Source organism: Notothenia rossii (assembly GCF_949606895.1).
Source record: "Notothenia rossii genome assembly, chromosome: 6".
Classification (NCBI taxonomy): domain Eukaryota; kingdom Metazoa; phylum Chordata; class Actinopteri; order Perciformes; family Nototheniidae; genus Notothenia; species Notothenia rossii.
Genome location: NC_136909.1, coordinates 64388532 through 64395158, shown reverse-complemented (window position 1 = coordinate 64395158; position 6627 = coordinate 64388532). Strand labels below are relative to the sequence as shown.

The following is a 6627-nucleotide window of genomic DNA, read 5'->3' as shown; positions in this document are numbered from 1 at the left end:
AGATACACCTTTCTTCTTCCCACGCCTATTTGTGCAACCTGGTGCACAGCAGTTATCCACCATCCTCGACAGTCTGCCAGTGCCTGCCAATGAATTTACTGACGCGATTACTGCCAAAATGGCTGCCCCCTTCGTTTCTCGTCACGTGACCAGCATATGTGACATCATCCGCAGGAGCTCTATAGATACTACCCCAGTTCCTAAACTGTAATGGAAATGCGCCATAAAGTGAGCCAGTCCTAACGAGGCCTAGCCTTACCGAGCGAGGCCGTGTAGTGGAAATGCGCCATTAAGCCATGCCAGCAGCTATGTGGGGTTGTTCTTGAGCCAATCAGAGCTTAACATGTTGATGATTAGGTGATATATTCTAATTGTTCACCATCCTAGTTTAACATGTTAGCATGCTAAAATAAGCAAATCACCACTAAATAAAACAATTAAATTGAGGCTGATTGGAATGTCTCTAGGTCATAAACCCATGAATGGAATGATTTAAAGGCCCTGACACACCGAGCCGATTTCGACCGTCGATAGATGTCTGGCCGTCGATGAGCGTCCTGTCGCCCTAATCAGATTGGTGTGTCCTGCACCGTCGTGTCTTTTCGGCCGTGCCGACACCTTCCGCTGTCGGCAAAATAATCACTCTGGTTGGCTGTTCAGCTTCGCGAATCAGTGCATGAGAAGCGAAACGGAAGTGAAGAAGGCACACACAGACGGCTATTATTTTTCATTTTCCAGTACTGCACTAAACATGTTTTCAATTATAAGTCGTTATGTGAAACAGTCTGTGAAACAGTCGGTGAAACAGACTGTGTGTCAGGGCCTTTAAGTCATTCAATTCACTCGTGAAACAGACTGTTTCACAAGAGTGAAAATGAAATGCACGCTATTTGTTGTTTGTATATATCACGCAGTCTGTCTTCCGGTTGCCTCTTTTGAATGATGTATACTGTCGCTTGCTGGTAAGGAGAGTTATTGCCACTCACGCATGCGCAGTGCGTACGTGCTACTTGCGGTGTGTTCCAGTGTGACTTTTTTTGGCCAAGACGCAGGAGACGTGAGGCGACACAACAATCGCGTCCGTCGGGACGTGTTCTTTGGTGTCAGTTTGGTGTGTCAGGGCCTTTAGGTGTTGATCTAGCTTTATATACTTGATTCATTTTTCTCAAATTGATAGTCGGACTGTAAAGAATTGACTGACAAAGAGACATCCGCTGGCAAAAACGGAACCTCGGGAATGAAGCCCCTTGCCACCAGAGACTTAATGACCTGTAATTGGCGCTACATGACAATTCAGAGGGTCACCAAAGTCATTTTAATTCATGCTTTTGTGCCTTTTGATATTTGCACAAAATGTCAAGATAATCCATTCATTAGTGACTAAGCTATTTCCTTCTGGAGCAAAGTGATGGACCAATATTGCCCTTCCTAGCTGTGGGCTTGTGTTGCTTAAAAAAACAAACCCATTCTCAATCAGAAAGATCCAAAACCTTACCAAGTACCATGTATTTAATCCAAGAACAACATAGTTTCTCTGATTACATTTAAATAACAGAAACCACAATGTTTCAGCCCAAGAATTATACATCAGGCATTAATTAGCAAGGAAAACTCAGAAAGAGTCATACAATGACACTAAAGTACTGTACAGTGTTTCTGACATAAGATTTAACATGATTATTATCTGACAGGTGTTTATCAAAGCTGCGTTCAATAAGAAGCACAAGTTAAACAACGAATCAGTTGTGACTCGACTAATTGCAACACGAACACGGAACACTTCCTTCCCCTAGCCTTAAATATAAGCGTTGCCATAAGGCCCACTGATTACATTATACAGTATGTCTTTATGATATGTTGTATAGTGCGGTTTGGATATGGTGGTAATAAAAGAGTGTTAGCAGGCCCTGCATGACAATCAGAGCTTGGACCTGAGCCTCGGACTCATTCAAAACGACAGCTAAACCCATCCAACACAGCCACTCACTCAGCATCGTGAGACTATTTGTACAGTATAAACATTTTAGATGATTATATATAATTTAGCAGTGCAGCACGGGTGCATGGACATTTAAATGAACTCATAAAATGGATGGACTCGCACAAACGTCCACACACTGACCCCAAGTATTCTCCTCCAAGTGTACTGAGTAATAACGAAATGGAAGGAAGTCAGGGAGATGCCAAGGTCCTATCCAAACAAGCCCTCCCAATTAAATATTTTCGAGCCAATCTCCCTACTTGTTGCCATGCTCCATCATTTTAATCTCACTTTCTGACCTGGAAGCTTCATTCATAGTCTCTGAGATCTCATGTGTGGCTCTTTCTATCTTTTACACCTTTAGTGTAGGCCAAAAGCACAGCAGTGTCAACAAAGCAATTACGTCCACAGCGGTCCCGCCCTCTCACCTCACAGATACTTCCTTATCGGCCCCCGTGCTCGGCTGCCAATCATGTGCTATGAGACCACGCCTGGTCTAAGTAAAGCCCCTTACTGAGCTAGATAGGACATGATACATTTTACAGCTGCTTCTCTCAAATACTCAGGACTGAGACTATAACGCCTGCCGTCTCTTCCTCTCCACCTTGTGTGACTTTCAGATCGTGGTCATGTTTGCTGAGCGGATAGAGTGAGTGACACATATAGCACAGAGATAGTGATTGTTATTTCCAGGTTCCTCTCTTATGTGGGTACTTGAACTGCTTGCTAATCAGATCTGCTTTCAAAGCTGTTAGTTTACAAATCTGTAGGTGCTGTGGACGTTTAGTGTTGAATTATTGGCTCCTTTTATAAAGTTGTCACCTCTTCAACTTAATTTAGGACTATATAAGTTTTAAAAGACGCAAAGACACACTGTTACTCTTATAAATAAAGGTAATGTCACTTCCAACAAAAACGCAGCCTTGCTCAATTCAGAACTGTCAGCTGCTAAAGCCTTATGCCACATTTCCAATGCTTGACACGTCTTTACTCAACTTATCTTTTTGGTTTTCAATAAGCAAAGGTGGTTGAAAGTACTTGATAGGGTGTCATGACATTGTTCCAAAGGCCATCTGTTCGGATATCCAACAGTCTGAAAAATGTCTCATTGTTCCGACGACCCATTGTCCAAAAATACACTCTGCCTGAACTTCACATGGCACATTTGAATGCAGAAGGACAATTAAAGCATGACCCGCCTTACCTCTTTCAGCTTACCCAGATATATGTTCCCGGAGCCTAACTAACCCAACGTGAAAAAAGTTTGTAGGATTGGTCAAGCCTTTCATGGTAGAAGAGTGTGCGTGTCTAGAGAAATGGGCCTTCAAAGCAATGAATGTCGCATTGGGGTTCCGCAATAATGAGCAGTTCCCAAGCCCCCAGGATGGGCACCGACCCTTGGAAGGCAAGTTTATGTATATAGTACATTTCAACACAAGGCAATTCAAAATGCTTTACAAAAATGAAAGACATTAAGAGCATTAAGAAACATATTATGAAATGACATTTAAAAACACTAATTTGAAAGCAAAGATAAATTAATAAAAGTTACAGTGCAGTGTGAGATACATACATCTGAAATGTTTAGGTCTGACTCTCAATCATTGCTAACTTTTTAGCAGAAATCGTTTTCTATCACCTCCCTTTCCTTCTACTTTCTTGTTTAACTTGTCCTTTAGTTATTTCAAGTGTTTCATGCTAAACGAACCCCCCTTTGGAAAATTATAATCTGACCCCATGGTACCTTTTAGTTTTCGCCGAAACTATTCCCCTTTTTTATTTTTAAATGCACATAGTTAAGCTTACCTTGTCTTTCTAGGACTTTTTTTGGTATCCTCCGTGGACCAGGGTCTTGAAACCAAAACGGCACACAAAGGGGACTTTTACCACCTACGAAGGGACTTTAACCCCAATAATGACTTTAACTATCTACGGGGGGACTTTAACCCCAACACAAGTAGGGGACTTTAACCCTAAAAATAATAAGCCTGAATATATCAATTAAAAACAGCGGCAAAATGGCATTTAAAAACAATCATTAAAAAGCCAAGATATTAAAAGAAACGTTAAAAGAAAAAATACATGGATAAAAGTTACAGTGCAGTTTAAGATATGAATAGTTCAATTAAAAGCAGCGGCAGAAAGGTAAGTCTTCAGCCTGGATTTAAAAGTAGTCAGAGTTGCAGTTTGTTCCACATATTTGGAGCATAATAACTGAACGCTGCTTCTCCATGTTTAGTCCTGACTCTGGGCACATAAAGCTGACCAGTCCCAGAAGACCTGAGAGATCTGGATGGTTCATAATTTAGCAGTAGGTGTGAAGCACATTTTTGTAGTGGCCCAATGGTGGTACTCCAACTTCCGTGACAAACATCATTCCAGCTGAACCATGCAGTAGAACCGAGGCAAATTTTGAAAAAAGTAATAACACATTTTTACTTGAACACATGACAACTCAAAGTAATGCAATGCAACCTTCTGGGTTCAGAACACTTAAACTATTACTTTGTCTGATATGTGCATAGAGTTGGCTTCATAATTGTTTGTCAGCCTTATATGGAAGCATTTATTTTACTTCTTCACTCATTTATTCCGTTTTTTCCTTTATTGTCTCACCTTTCTGAATCTCTGCCACAAAGTAATTTTGAAAAAAAAAAACTGAACAACAAGAGCTCTTGTAAGGTTTTATTTGACTACATTCTATTCAGTTTTTTTTATGAAGAAAGCACTCCATTCGTATTATATTATGTTATTGTCAAAACCTTCATTTCTCAAGGTATAGCTTTTTCATGCATTGGTTTGAAGCTTTTCTAAGTGTCTTATCTTGTAGTGTAAGTGTTTTTCTTTAGCAGATTAAAAGGCAGCCAAGAATGTTCTAAACCTCTTAAATAAAGTATCCAGAGACAAAATTAGACCCCGTCCAGGTTAGCATGTGTGTGTACCTCACTAACCATACACACCACAGTGAAACTTCCACCCATTCCGGAGCTGAATGAATCTGGAAACATCCTTATACAGAACTGCTTGCCTAAAAACAACCCTTAACTGTATTTACACCCTCCGCATTATTTACATTGGGAAAGGAGTAAAGAAAACAAGTTTTATGAGAATGTTCCACCCGCAAAGACATGATGTCAGCGCCGCGGCCTCGTACACAGGGCGGGGCGAGGTCTCTCTCTCTCTGTCAGGGGTCAGGGAAGGTAGAGAGAGGTGCCTCTCTGCCCGCTGGCTCTCACTGTTGATTCATAGATGGAGCTCAAAGCCGGGGCCTGAACAACAGCCAGGGGCCAGTGTTAGTAAACTGTGGAGAGACCAAGGGAAATGCCTCATCCGACACACACAGCTCAGGGTTTACACTGCGCGAGGACCAAGAGGAGCGTCTACACACACACACACACACACACACACACACACACACACACACACACACACACACACACACACACACACACACACACACACACACACACACACACACACACACACACACACACACACACACACACACACACACACACACACACACACACACACACACACACACACACACACACACACACACACCCCATAAGCCTTGGCAGTGAACACACTCCTCTCACAAGATGCTCTGTAAATATTTGCTTTGCAAGAGTTGGAAAGAGAGGAACATGGCGGCCCGGGCAGCGCTATCCGAACGTGACCCATCAGGCAACTCCCTCATCTCCCCCATCCCCTGCCCCCACCCCCCATCGTCTCTGACCATCACTGGACTTCACATCCACTGTGCAAACACCATGAATCTATTCAGCATGTGCACTGTGGCTCACCTTGGCTTAACTTGCGGGAAGCTGTGGGGGGGGGTCACCTCAGCTGAGCGTGTGGCCGGAAGCTGCTTCCTGAAAATAAAGTGAAGATGATCATTGTAGCTCCTCACAACGAGAGGCAGTGGTGAACTGATGTAAACTGTGACCTTTCTGCAGTCTAAAGAGGTCAATGATTACATATCCAGAGGGTCAGAAGTGTTTCATTCTCTGAAGTAACATTAGAGATATTTACATCACTGCTCATGCAATTATAAAGTGTTGATAAACAACTACTACTCCAATATTTTGTACTTATAAAAACATACCCAAATATGATACAAAACAGCAGCTTGCAAACAACTTTACTAATTTTAGCCACTTACTGTGATGAGTGAAGAGGTCAAACTCATGGAAACGCCTCAATAGGGAGTGCAGGCCTGTCAAGAGGAAAGCAATATTGTATCAGACAGACTTCAGAGGTTAGGTCCAAAGTAAACCGGCGCACATACTTTAGGTAAAAAACGTAATTGAAAGACTATCGACTAACTTTTATCAGAGTTACACAGTGCAGATACTCATGCTCTGAAACAAGCTCCCCTAATTAGCGACTAATTAAGCACAGGTTTGCAAAACAGGGAGGGCTGCATGTTAGCATGGTTCACAATGAAAAAAGGGAAAAGGAGAAATAAAGATATCTATGACTTTATTTGCATGTTTCACAAATATAGATTGAACTTGAATCAGGGCCATATCAAATAATATTTTTAATTTGAGTAACTAACTTTATTATGTGATTTGAATAACTTCTTGACAGCAGGATTTAGTAGGATTACTGAAAAAAAGGATCATGAAACTTGGTCGAAC

The 6627-nt window shown here is 41.8% G+C and overlaps 1 long non-coding RNA gene across 1 annotated transcript; it reads right to left on the bottom strand.

Moving 5' to 3' along the window:
* Positions 1 to 4698: 4698 nt before the first annotated feature.
* On the bottom strand, positions 4699 to 6300 carry LOC307044717. The gene is made up of 3 exons (XR_013809677.1): positions 6147 to 6300; positions 5788 to 5856; positions 4699 to 5361 (listed from the first exon to the last, which is right to left on the bottom strand). It is a non-coding gene; the product is annotated as an uncharacterized lncRNA (long non-coding RNA).
* Positions 6301 to 6627: the final 327 nt, after the last annotated feature.